At 38.9% G+C, this 14,578-nt stretch overlaps 1 protein-coding gene across 1 annotated transcript in view; it reads left to right on the top strand.

Moving 5' to 3' along the window:
- Positions 1 to 14,578, top strand: part of Caap1 (caspase activity and apoptosis inhibitor 1) — a 56,718-nt gene that overhangs the window by 8,602 nt on the left and 33,538 nt on the right. The gene's annotated exons all lie outside the window — the stretch shown is intronic.

Raw genomic sequence — 14,578 nt, 5'->3', positions numbered from 1 at the left:
AAAAAAACCAAAAAAACAACAAAAAAACCAAAATAGTGTCAGTCTTTTATGTACTATAGAAATGCATATTACTCAGTTTAGTTAGCTTAAGTATTTTTAAACCTGTTATTTTTTTTTTAGTACTTCTAAGTTTCTTCTCCCATACCCTTTTCTCCCTTCCTCTTTGTTCCTTGTTTTTTAAAATTTTAATGCCAGGAATTGAACCCAGAGCCTCACACATGGTAGGAACTCTGTACCACAAAGGTATATTCCTAGCCCTCAGTTTCTTTGTTTTATTTCTTGATGTTACTTTTAGAGCCTTGAATTAAGCTTTTGCTTGATTGCTTTTACTTTCCTTTTATTCAGTTCCCTCTATTTTTAAGGTATCATTATTATTATTAAAAGATTTATTATATCTAAGTACACTGTAGCAGTCTGCAGACACACCAGAAGAGGGTGTCAGATCTCATTATGGATGGTTGTGAGCCACCATGTGTTTGCTGGGATTTGAACTCAGGACCTTTGGAAGAGCATTCAGTGCTCTTAACCGCTGAGCCATCTCTCCAGAACGTTTTAAGGTATTATTAAGGCTTAATTCTTTGCTGTCTCATACCTGAACACTGGTGTTACCTTTTTTTTAATGTAGAAGCCATTTAATGGTTGCCTAGTTATAAAAGAAACTTGGTTCTCTTTAAAATTACAGTAAGGCATTAGAGAGATGGCTCAGTGCTTATAAGCACTGGCTGCTCGTGTAGAAGTCCTAGGTTTGAATCCTGGCTCCTGGGGGTCCAACATTCTCTTTTAGCCTCCATGAATACCAGTCATGCATATAGTGCACATATATGCATGCATGCATGCAAATCACTCAGACACATAAAAGAAAGCTAAACACAAAATCTGAAGAAGGGCTAGGTGTGGATTTTAGCCCAGTGGCTGTGGACTTGCTTACTATGAACTAGACTTGCAGTGTAACCCCTAGAACCAAAACAAAATTAGTACTTTTGAATTATTATAATGGGAAAGCTTTACATAGCTGCAAGGCCAGAGTCATAAAGAACCCACTGTGTGATCAGACAGATAACAGTTTTTTTGTTATGTGCTACCAGATAGACCAAGCATTTGGAAACACAAGCTGAGCACCTTTAACCCAGAAATCTTAAATCCAGGATCTAGAACTTCTTGATTTTTATGTTGGCACTCAAAAAAGTTTTAATTTCTGGCTTGAGAGTTTTAGTTTAGGGGTTTTCAGCAGCAAATTGTATATAATTGTTATTTTATACAGAAGCCTCTGAGGCCTGGAATTCTGCTGTTCTGGGCAGTGTGGCCAGGAGACACTACACTGTGTTTCCACACGTCGTTATTGTGGGCAGCAGTGGAGCTGACAAGGCTATTATTGAGTTCTTTAATATTACTGGTAAATACCAACTTTTACTTTTATTGTTTATTTCTTTAAGAGCTATTTTTTTCTTTAGAGTTATTTTTATTTGTGTATGTGTTTGAGCTTGTATGAATGCATTTGTCTGCTGTGTGTATGCCATATGTATATGGGTGTCTGTATCTGTAGAGGCCAGAAGAGGATGTCAACTGGCCTAAAGGTGGAGTTATAGGCTGCCTGATGTGGGTGCTGGGATCTAAGCTTGGGTCCTCTGATGAATCAGTGTAAACTATAAAATTTTATCTGTCACTCTAGCCCTTTTATTATTCATGATTTATTTTCAGATGGGTTCTTAATATATGACCAGTCTGGCCCTGAGCTCTAGGACTCAAGAGTTCTGTCTGCCTCAGCCTCTTTCTTATGCTATAGCCAGTCCTATGCTACTACATCCAGCTTAGTATATTTAATTAGTTCAGTTTATCAGCTATACTGAGTGACAAAGCCTTTGTGCATGCTAGGCAAATGCTCTGCAGCCCAGCATCCCCCCTTTAGTCAAATTTCCAAGCCACAGTAAACCAAAATTAACACTAATAACTAACATTGAACATTGTGTTACAACATTTCAACAATCCATTATTGTTCATGTGTCATTATTCACCCATTAGCTTTGTATAACAACCTTACAACATAGTATACATAGTATACATACATAGTATCACTTTATGTGTGGGAAATGAGGCCAGGTAAATTTGTGTGCCTTGGATTGTAGAAATGCCTATGAAAGTTAGTGGTAGTGTCTCTTAAGAAGTAGCTGCAGACTTTTTGATTTAAGTGTTCCTGCCTTGGCGACTTTGAAATACTTAATCTTCCATAATAGTCATTGTGTTCATTTGTAAAGTGATGATAACCTTTCATAAGAGTAATATTAAATGAGCTAATATGGCTAGTTTTTAATTAAGAATGACGTAGGCCAGTGAGATCATTGATTGAATAAGGCACTTGCCATCAAGTCTTATAACCTGAGTTCAGTCTCCGGGTCTCATATGTTGGAAAGAGAACTATCTCTCCAAAACTATCTTTTTGACCTCCTCACAGGTACTCACCACAACTCTACATGCATATCTATACAAATAAATGCATGTAATATTCATATCAGTCAGTTGTGAATGAAGGAACCATCTTAGAGTGTAAAGCGAAGGTGCCAGGAAAGGAGTAGACGTAGAGGACGTGCTGTGAGCTCTGCTGCCCACTTTAATTCCCTCCTGCTTCAGGAGCAGAATAACCTAAGAAGCAAACCTGCAGAGATAAGAAAGGAAACAGGTTTTCAGACAGAATGCAGGTAGGGCATTTCATTCTCCTTGCTGTTGAACAAAGTCTGAGGCACAGAATAAAGATACATTTGCATTTTCTCAAAGCTTGTAAAAGCAGTTTAATAGGCCTTTGCTGATAGTATCCTTTTGAATGTTACTTTGTGCTTAGAAGATCAATCAGTTCAGCTCTGTTCATCTTAGAGGTAGTAAACTAGTTAGTAGATTCGTGTCACCATTTTTTTCTGGGGTTCAGTAGAAGAGTCAGCGTGGCATATTTGGTACTTAAACTTCCCATGTCCTATGATCTGCTGATATTCCCTTTGACAAGTGCATGCCATCTGACCAGGCTGCATGGTAAGGGAACACTTAGTCGAGAGCAGACAAAAAAGGCTGAAAGGAACTTAGTAGCTTCTGTTGAGTATGGAGTTATTAGAATACAGGAAGCAAGGTAGTGAGACTGCTCGAGGAAATAGAGCACAAATGTAATTTTGGAGCTAATGCTGTTCTGCATTTCTTATTTCACTAGGCCAACTGATAAAAGATCGGTTATGACTGGGAACTGAATCATTGCCCTGAACAGTCGGCATGGGCAGATAAATAGAGGTCACTACCGAAAAACCTCAAAAAAAAAATGTAACTCACAGTTTTAGGAGATCTATCATGGATCTACTGGTAAACAAAAAGCAATACATTTTGAGTTTAAAAATTATCTTAAGATCCTATAGGAAAGAAAAATGAGAAAAGGGTAAATTATGTCCTGAAGACTTCATTTGTTGAGGTCTTTCCCAACAGTGGCTTTAGAATGTATCCTTATTTAGAGGTAAAAAGAGATCATAAAATTACAATGAATTTTTAGCTGGCAGCTCATCAGATCTCACTGTGTCCTGATAATAAGCAAGTTGAATTCACTGGAAGTCTCGAGAGACTAATCTTCGTATCCATGCATCTGTGTTCCTAAGTAATGACGGGGCTAGAATTGAATAGGGTAATTTCTGCTGGGTGCTGGTTTCTTTCAGGGGATGTGATTAGGTTAAACGTTTGAGTCACGCTCTTGGCTGCCAGACTAAAGAGAACCGAGGAAGAGTCAGCTTTTCTCTTGACTCTGAGTCGTCTTCTTGTACCTCCTCTTCACCTAGTTTAGCAAGAAGCAAGCTGGGAGAGAGTGATTCTGTTGTTAATACCACAAACACCAGTTTAAAGGGAACATTTGGACCTGAGAGAAAAAACACTTATAATTAGCCTAAGACATTTAAAAGAAATTAAAATGTAACAAACTAAAAGAACTTTGAGAAAATGAAACATCAAAGGTAAAAGCTCAAAACTTAAGAGAGCAAACACACAGAGCTTTAGCCATTCAGGAACTTGGTCTTTGTTCAGGCCACACATAGAGAGCTTTTTGAGTTGAAAGAAATAAGTGAAGGACAGTTTCCTTGCAAAATACAAGAAAATCCCCACAGAAATGGAAAACACAGGAAGTTGAGTGAAGTCTGTTGAAGACGCACCAAAACAAAATAGATGCATTCATACTTGAAGTGCTTCTTGTTTAATGTATTTACTTCCAATGAAATGTTCTATAAATGTCAGCTATTTTTAGGCAGATATGTCTGTGTTATTATAAATAGTGTAATACCTAGAAAGAGATGAAAAGATTTCCACTTACCTTATGATTTCTGTATACTCTTAATATACAAAATCTTGTAAGTAGTGCCAGAAGAGTATATGGGAGATTTAGGTCATTTCACTTGTGAATATATGTTTGTGAATAGAAATAGTAGCATGTAAATCCAGCAGTGTATCAAGTGAGTAATTACACTGCTGACCATCTAAAATCCAGTTCAGTAAACTTCCTGTGTTTATTTTTTTTAACTATAGTCCTCACATTATACATTTCATTTCTGAACTTAGTCAATTCTCTATAACTTCAATTTTGCTCACTTTGACCCATATCCCCTTTTCTTTTTATTCTGGTAATATTATTTTATTCTGTTTCAGTGTAGTTTTTTTTCCAAAGATTTATTTATTTTATGTATATGAGTACACTGTAGCTGTCTTCAGACACACCACAAGAGGACATGGAATTCCATTGTAGATGATTGTGTGAGTTATGATGTGGTTGCTGGGAATTGAACTCAGGACCTCTGGAAGAGCAGTCAGTGCTCTTAACCGCTGGGCCATCTCTTCAGCACCGTTTTTTTTTTTTTTTTAGATTTATTTATTTTTATTGAATGAGTGTTTTGCCTATATGCATGTCTGCACTATGTGCATGCAGTGCCTGAAGAGGCCAGAAGAGGTTGTCAAATCCTGGAACTGGATTCTAGACAGAATAGGTGCTCTTCAAGAGCCCACGTTCTCTTCAAGAGTAGAAAGTGTGTAACTGCTGAGCCATTCTTTCCGCTCTATATTTGAAACTTTAAAGATCTCCTGTGTAATTGAAATCATGGTGTTTCTTGGCTTTCTTGTTTTGTTTCTGTTTTCTTCCTTTTCTTGGTTTCCTTCTCTTCTCCCTCCCCCCCCCCCTCTTGTTATGATCTAGCTCTGACTGTCCTGGCATAGACCAGGCTGACCTTGAACTCACAGAGTTCTCTAGACCTCACAGCCTGCCTTTGCCTCCTGGGTACAAGGATTGAAGGAGTGTGCCATTGTGTACTGCTTTTGTTTTGTTTTTTATGTCTGACTTATTTCATTTAGTGTAATGGCTTCCATGTTCATCCATGTGGTTACAGATGCTAGGATCTCGTTTTTGAAAGCTGAATACATACATACATACATACATACATGCATATATTCATGTGTGTCTGCATATAGCATGTGTGGTGTGTATGTATGTAAGTAGTGTAATAGGTATAAATATACTATTGTATACTGCAATTTCTTTTTCCATTTATTTACTGTAAGACTTGTGGATAGTTACTGTATCTTGGCTGTTGTGAATAAAATGGCAATGTAAACACATATAAATATATCTATGAGGTGCTGATTTCATTGGTTTTTTGGTATATATAGAATTGCTTCTTTCTCTTTTTTTTCTTATTTTGAACTTTTTTTTGGGAATGTCCATACTGTTTTCTACGGTGGTTATATAATTTATATTCTTACCAGCTGCTTGCAAGGTCTTCCCTTTTCTTCACATTTCCACTAATCCTTACCCTTGTTATTTTTAAATATATAATTTAATGTTACTACTTATTTAATGTGTGTGTGTTTTCTCTCTTTCACATTGTGGGTTGTAGGGATTGTATGTACTCAGACCTGGAATTGTGGGATTCTTAAGTAAAACTAAAACTTAGAAGCCAGAAAGGAACATTTGTGTGAAAATACTAAAAATGGTTGAGTTGGTTCAGTAGGTAAAGGCGCTAGCTGCACAAGCCAATCTACGAGGGGCTGATTCCCATAACCCAAAGATGTGGATGCAATGCAGGAAATTCCAGGACTCTTGACAGTGAGGTGGGAGGTGGGGACCAGAGAATCACTTGTAAACCCATGGCCAGCAAGCCAGAGGACAAAGAACAGCAGCAGAAACATCAAAGTCTATGTCTTAGTAAAGTGGAAAATAGAATTGACTCCTGAAAGTTGTCCTTTAACCTCCACATGTGTACTGTTTTATATGCCGCGTGTGTGTGCACAAAACTTTAAAAAGTAGTTGAATGTCCAGATATGTCAGAAAACCAGTAACCTGGAAGAAGTACACATATTCTCCAACTTAGTGTTAGCCCACCTTTTTTGTGGGACAATTGTTTATCCATTAGCATTTTGTAATATGTGTACTTCCACTGCAGTATTCAGTAAAGTACATGAGATATTCAGTATTAATGTGAAATGAGGAGGGAGAGATAGGTAGATGCTGATAAATAGATACTATGTTACATGTAGATAGGAGTAAGAAGCTCTGATGTGCTATTACACACTAGGGACTGTCTTAGTAACTGTTCTGCTGCTGTGATGAAACACTATGACCAAGGCAACTCTATTTTTTGTTTGTTTAAAGATTTATTTATTTTATGTATGTGAATGCACTGTAGTTGTACAGATGGTTGCGAGCCTTCATGTGGTTGTTGGAAACTGAATTTCTAGGATCTTTGCTTGCTCAGTCCCTGCTTGCTCCGGCCCACAGATTTATTTAATATTATAAGTAAGTACACTGTTGCTGACTTCAGACGCACCAGAAGAAGGTGTCAGATCTCATGTTGGTTGTGAGCCACCATGTGGCTGCTGGGATTTGAACTCAGGACCTTTAGAAGAGCAGTCAGTGCTATTACCCACTGAGCCATCTCACCAGCCCCCAAGGAAACTCTTAGGAGAGAAAGTATTTAATTGGGGACTTGATTATAATTTATAAATTATAATTCTAGACAGTTTTAGTCCATGACCATCATGGCAGAAAGCAGGCAGGCACTTCGCTAGAGCTGTATCTGAGAGCTTTATATCTTGATCCTCAAGCAGTAGGCAGTGAGAGAAACACTGGGCCAGGCATGGGCCTATGAAACCTCCAAGCCCACTCCCAGTGACACATCTACTCTTTCTCAAACCATTCCACTAATTATGTGTACCTGTAGGGGCCTTTCTCATTCAAATTACCACAGTAACTGTAGATAACAAGTCAGTATTGTATAGTTTAAAAAACAAAAAGAAAGAATTATGCTCCCCTCCATCCTCAGACAGGGTTTCTCTGTGTAGCCTTACCTTTCTGTAGGCTAGGCTGGCCTCAAACTCAGAGTTCTGCCTGCCTCCTCTTCTCAAGTGCTGAGATTAAAGGCATGTGTGACCACCATCTGGCTGAATTATGAATATTTTTACCACAAAGAAATGACAAGGGCTAGAGAGATGGCTTAACAGTTAAGAGCACTTGTTCTTCCAGAGGACCTGAGTTCAGTTCCCAGCACCCTTATAAGGCAGATCACAACTGCCTCTAATTCCAGCCCTAGGGGGATCTGATACCTCAGGTCTCCACAGACATGCCTTGCCCCAGATATGCATACATATGCATAATTAAAAGTAAAATGCTGATAAATGTTTGCAGAGATAGTTTAACTTGATTTAAATATTACCTATTGGATGTATATATGGAAATTTTATATAGTACACTATTAATGATGGTTTTGGTTATCAGTTAAAAACAGGCTTTGTTGTAGATTATTTTACTCAACTATTAACTAATGTGAATATTCTGAGCATGGTTAAGGTAGGCTAGAATAAGCTGTGATGTTCAGTTGGTTAGGTGAATTGAGTCCAGTTTGAGTTATTTTTATTTTGCCTTGTGTGTTCTTTTTCTTTTATTAGATATTTTCGTCATTTACATTTCAGATGCTATCCTGAAAGTCCCCTATATGCTCCCCCCAGCCCCCTCCCCTGCTCCCCAACCCACCCATTCCCTCTTCCTGGCCCTGGTATTCCCCTGTACTGGGGCATATGATCTTCACAAGACCAAGGGCCTCTCCTCCCATTGATGGCCGATTAGGCCATCCGCCTTGTGTGTTTTGAGACAGTGTTTCATGTAGCCTTATGTGGCTTCTCATTCTGTGTAGTTAAGGTTGGTTCTGTATTCCCAATCCTCCTGTTTTATCTCGTAGGTCCTGGCTTTATAGGTACTCACCATCAATTCATCCCAATATTTTCAGTTTAAATTGGGATTAAAAGTATTAGTACTTGACAAGCAAGAGATAAATAACATCCTTATACCAGGCAAAGATGGACTCCACAGTAAGGGCAGAGGCTATTGATGTGCTTTGAAGATGGAAGAAGCAACCACAAGCTAGGAAAAGTAAATGACCTTGTAGGGAGTCAAGAATAAACAGACTTCCTGGACCTCAGAGATCCACCTGCCTCTGCCTCCCGTAGGCTCTAATTAAAGACATGCGCCATCACCTGGCTGTGAACTCATCTTTTTTTTTTTTTTTTTTGAGACAGGGTTTCTCTGTGTAGTCCTGGCTGTCCTGGAACTCACTCTGTAGACCAGGCTGGCCTCGAACTCAGAAATTCACCTGCCTCTGCCTCCCAAGTGCCACGCCTAGCTCAGAACTCATCTTTTTAAAGGTGAACAGTGTATGTTATCCTATCCCTAAAGAGGCAGAATTCTTGCTGAAAAAGTCTGTCCTTGTTTAACTATTGCTGGCCTGTGGTTTTGAATGTAATAGAAGCGTCAGCTCAGCCTGCTATAGTCCTGAGCCCTTGAAGTAGACACAGTGATGTCACCCTGTTCCATATGGCATGGAAAAATATTAGTGTCAGTCACACCTTGAGATCCTTAAACTGCTGTTGCCCCACAGTCTGTCCAATGGCCTCTGGCTTACAGAAACCTCAGCCCAAGTATTTCATCTACTCCTAGAAGGAATGGCCACAGATGGGCTTCAGCCATATGGAGCAGGCTAGCCACGGGTCCTGTCTCCCAGACCCTGGGCATGCTTTGGCGGAGGAACTGATACGGCTATCTCCCTTCTGGACATGGTTGTTTGCTGTCAATCCTGGGGCGCCTGGCCTGGCCTGTAGCCTCTGGTGAGCAGCCTTCTAGCCCTGGGATAGACACAAGTAACTTGAACCTCTCACCTTCCATCTCCACTTACCTTTGCATATCCCAAGCGCCAGAGACCTGGCCCTTTTGGTGGTTAATAACTTTTAATAAAGTGGGAAGAAGAAGAAGAAAAAAAAGAATAAACAGACTTTAGCGAAGGCATACAGCAGTGTTTTCATTGCCATTCCAGTCCCCTGAGGTTCCGATTGCATTGCTGGCCTGCAGAGCTGTTTGGGAGTAGATGTATCTTGTTGTAATTTCTAAAAACTTTGTTACAGGAGCAACAGGAAATTGATGCAGTATACCTGCTAAAACCTGGGCAATATGCCAAAAGTTATATATAAAATTTTTTTGAAATGGTTTCTGCCTTAGTTAGGGTTTCTGTTGCTATGAAGAGACACTGTGAGCACAGCAACTCTTACAAAGGAAAACATCTAATTGAGGCTGGCTTATAGTTCAGAGGCTTAGTCCATCGTCATCATGACAGGAAGCATGGAGGCATGCAGATAGACACAGTTCCGAGAAGAAGCTGAAAGGTCTACATCTTGATCTGTAGGCAGTGGGGAAAGAGAATGCCATACTGGACCTAGTTTGAGCACCTGAGATCTCAAAGCCCTGTAATCCACTTCTTCCAACAAAGGCACACCTATTCCATCAAGGCTACACCCGCAAATGGTACTATCCCCTATGAGCCTATAGGGCCATTTTAATTAAAAACTACATTCCACACCCTGGCCCCATAGGCTTATAGCTATATCATAATGCAAATATATTTAGTCCAATTTCAAAAGTCCCCATAGTCTATAATCATTTCAAACGTGTTACAGTCAATTGTGAGCCAATGTGTAGGTGCTTAGAACTGAACTGGGGGTCCTCTGCAAGGACACCAAGATCTCATTAACTGCTGAGCTGTCTTTCCAGCCCCACTTTACAAGACTATGACTACAATATCTGAATTATTGTAGTTAAAAAAAAGTAGTTTGGTGCTTCTTACATTTTTTTTGTGTTTGTATGTATTGTGTGTGTTGTATGTTTGAGTCCAAGTGTTAATTGTGCAGCCTATGTTGTCCTTGAACATGTCTTCTGCATGTTTCTAAGTGCAGGGATTAGAGGTACGTTCCGTCAGGTCTGGTCATTTTCCCTTTTGTTGCTTTTATTTTGTTTGTTTCTATGTTGTATTATTATCATCATCAACATTATTATGTACTATGTGTGAGTGTGTAATGTGTGAGTGTGGGTGTGCACATATCATAGTGTGTCAGTAAAAGTCTAGAAAACTTTGTGGAGTAGGTTATCCGCTTTTGCCTTTATGTTGGTTTTGGGGCTTGGATTTAGGTCATCAGACCTGCATGGCCAGTGCTTCACCTGCTGAGCCATTGCTTTATTTATTTGTTTGATTTTCAGACAAATTCAGGTTCCCTAAGCGGGTTATCTGGTCTCCTTCCTCTACATTACAAATACAGAGATTCTAGGTGTGTTCACCATGCCAAGCTTTTATCTCAGTAAACATAGTTTTCAACTGTCTGAATGAAGTAATTGATAATATTAAGATTTAATGCATCTCAAGGGCTGCAGAAATACGGCAGTGTAATGGTCTTACTTATCTTCATGAGACCCGTGGTTCATTCTCCAGACTTGGGAGAAAAGAGAAGAACAACTACAAAAAAGCCCCAAACAAAACAAAACCTAACTTGAAAAGTAGTTGTCTTGTCTTTAAATGGGCAGCACATCTTCCTTTTTTTAGTTACAGTTTTGATCAGAAAGGTCACAACATTGACAGAATTGAGACTGAGATGCCGCAAACAGCTTTCAGCAGGAATTCACGGGCTTGTGTGTGTGGTGTTTAATATGCTTTGTTTCTGTTAATTTTCTTATACTAAAAATGTATTAAAAGTCTTTATGGAAAGACACACAAATGTTTATGCACAAAATGTAAAAGTTCCACAGTTATCTTTATAGTTTATCATAAGTCATTATAGAGACAAGCTTAAACATAAAAACTGTATTTATTGTCTAAGGTCACCTTTGAAATGCTTTTGTCTTCCCAGACTTTGAACTCCCCTGCTTAAAGTTTATTATTTTTTAAAAAATATTTCTTTATGTATTTATTTTATTTATATGACTACACTATAGCTATCTTCAGACTCACCAGAAGAGGGCACCAGATCCTATTATAGATGGTTGTGAGCCACCATGTGGTTGCTGGGATTTGAACTCAGGACCTCTGGAAGAGCAGTCAGTGCTCTTAACCACTGAGCCATATATCCAGCCTTGTGCTTAATGTTTACTTACTGTTTCTCACTCATGTTCTTTAAAAGATTTTACTTTTAATTATGTATATGCTTGTCTGTGGGTAGTGCACAGAAGTGCAGGTTCCTGCAGAGGCCAGAAGCATTGGTTCCCCTGGATTTGGAGCTACATACAGTTGTGAGCAGACCAGTATGGGTTCTGGGATTAGAACTCATCTTCTGGGAGACCAAAAAGTGCTCCTGACTTCCTATCCCTTTCTTCAGTCCTGCTTACTTGAAAGGAGGTTTATCTAACTTCCCAAGTAACAGCAAACTAGGTAATTATGAGGGAATTTGACACTTGGTTATTTTGAAATTGATAAAAATTTCAAGTTGGTAACCTAGGACTTGTTTTTGTCAGCTCAAGTTATCTGGGAAGAGAAACCTCAGTTGAGATAATGCTGCCATCAGATTGGCCTGTGGCAGGTCTGAGCAGCATGCTTGTTGTTTGGTTATATGGAAGGCCTTTGCTCATTGATGGTGGTTATATAAGAAAGCAGACAAAGCAATCCATGGGGAGCAAGCCACTACACAGCACTCCTCCATTGTCTCTGCTTCAAGTCCTGGTCTGACTTCCCTTCACAATGTACTGTGTGCAACTAATCTCAAGCCTAAGTCAACCCTTTCTTTCCAAGTTGTTTTGGGCATAGTGTTTAGTCCCAGCAATGGAAACCTAACTAGGACAGTTGAGTTTAATGGCAAATATTTATAATTCTGGCTCTCAGGACTATGAAACAGGAAGGTAATAAATTCAGGGACACCCTGGGCAATGTGTAAGACCCTACCTCAAAAGACAAAAAGAGAGTAGTAACAATATGTAGGAACTCTGAGCATCTAATATCCATGGTTTCTAAATCACTGAAAGGAAGCAGCCAAGCTAACTAATATTGCAGATAGTCTAAAGTTTACCATTTCAACTTTCCTAATTAAGAATTGTGTCAAAACTTATGAAACGTACAGATTAAGATAAATTGCAGAGCCTGAGAATTAACGTGGTGTATCTATCTGGGGATTGGCTAGAAGAGAAGCTTTACCACAGTTAAAATCACACCAAGGATGAGAATAGTTGTTTGACCTATAATGCAATATGATTATGCTCTAAAGAATGTGTTTGTAATGAAATTTAAGCCTTGAATAGTACAGTAAAATAATCAGAATGGAGATTTTTATGTGTAAAGGATAAAAATACAAATACTTTAGGGAAATCATAGCATAGTTTTAGAATTGTTATTGCAAAATACCTTTTTATGAATTTTAAATGCATGTGTTTTTATTGCAGGATATGTCAGTGGAAATGAATTTGTATTTCCCTATAGGTAATGAGCTATGTGGAAATAGTATTATAGTTTTAGAGAAGAGTAAAAACTGAAATTCTCAGACTAAGTTACACTGCTGGTTATCTGTGTATTCTGGAGCTCTTTCAGCCACGATTTCTTTAATTTACTTTTTACAGTATCTTATTTTGTCTACATGTATGTAATGACAGGCATGTACAGGTAGGTCAGAGGACAAGTTTTAAGAGTCAGTTGTCTTACTTCTACCATGTGTGTTCTGGGATCAAACTTAAGCTGCCAGACTTGAGTTTGGAATTTCACATCCTTTTAGCAGCGGATGTGCTTTGAATTAACTATCAAATTCAACTTTTAATTTTAACTTTAATGTACAGCATACACTTAAACTTTGGATATACATATACCAAATTGAACCTTTCTTAAAAATTTTGAATTTGTAGAAAGACTTGGACTTTTTTTTTTTTTTTTTTTTTTTTGGTTTTTCGAGACAGGGTTTCTCTGTGTAGCCCTAGCTGTCCTGGAACTCACTTTGTAGACCAAGCTGGCCTCGAACTCAGAAATCCACCCGCCTCTGCCTCCCGAGTGCTGGGATTAAAGGTGTGCGCCACCATGCCCGGCTAAGGCTTGGACTTTTAAAGAATTACTTTATTGGCCATTGAGATGGCTCAGAGGTAGAGGCCTCTGTTTGTAGAACTTGATTACCTGAGTTTAGCCTCTGGGACCCATAAGGTAGAGAGAGATGAGTACTATAAGGTGAGCCCAGATCTCCACATGTGCATTGAGGTGGATATGTGACCCCTCCCACACAATAAGAAGGCCCTCAAAAGCCGCCTTTGGGTGAGATGGTTCAGTGCGTGAAGACCTTTGAAGCCAAGTCTGGCAGCTTGAGTTTGATCCCAGAACACACATGGTAGAAGTAAGACAACTAACTCCTAAAAATTGTCCTCTGACCTACCTGTACATACCTGTCATTACATACATGTAGACAAAATAAGATATTGTAAAAAGTAAATTAAAGAAATAGCTTTATGTCTTTAATTCCAGGAGTGAGATACTGTTTCAAAACAAAACAAACAAAAGTAGTACAACTACAATTAAAATACATGGTACATTAATTACCTTTCTTGATGATGTGACAGTGATAAAAATATCCAATATAAGCAACTTCAGGAAGGGTGTGTTATTTGTTATTTGGTTTACACATAAGTGTGGCCTATGGTGGTAGGAAGGCATAGCAGCAGTAGCATGAGGCAGCTGGTTACAGTCAGGGCAGAGACAGGCAGATGCTCATGCTCTCCTGTCATTCAGTCAGGGAAGCAGCATGTGGGATGGTGCTATCCACCCTTAGTGTGGGACTTCCTTTCCCATGTAAACTGTAAATACCCTCATTAACACACCCAGGAGTGAGTTTCCATCTTGATTCTAATTTAGTCAAGTTGACAGTAAGGATTAACTATGACACATGGAGATCCTGCCTGCCTCCCTTCCTTCTTTCCTTCCTCCCTTCCTTTTTTCCTTCCCTCCCTCCTTTCTTTCTTCCCTCTTTCCCTCTGTCTGTCTCTCCCTGCCTTTCTCCCTCCCTCTCTCCCTGCCTTCCTTCCTCCCTCCTTCCCCTTAGTATTTTTGGAGTTCCTTAAACTTAAGCATGCTTAAAAGCATCAGTTGGTTTTATTTAGTTACTAGTTTTGCAGTACTGCTTAGTAGTTATGCATTAGTTTAATGTATTAGTTAGGTTTCTTTATAAGGCTATTCTATCTTCAAAACAAGTTTCCTATCTTTTATAGTTAGGCCAAATACTTTGAAAGCTAGAACAAGAGAATGTAATGCAT

The sequence above is a fragment of the Mus musculus genome, chromosome 4, assembly GCF_000001635.26.
Source record: "Mus musculus strain C57BL/6J chromosome 4, GRCm38.p6 C57BL/6J".
NCBI lineage: Eukaryota > Metazoa > Chordata > Mammalia > Rodentia > Muridae > Mus > Mus musculus.
This window is presented reverse-complemented; position numbering and strand designations above follow the sequence as displayed.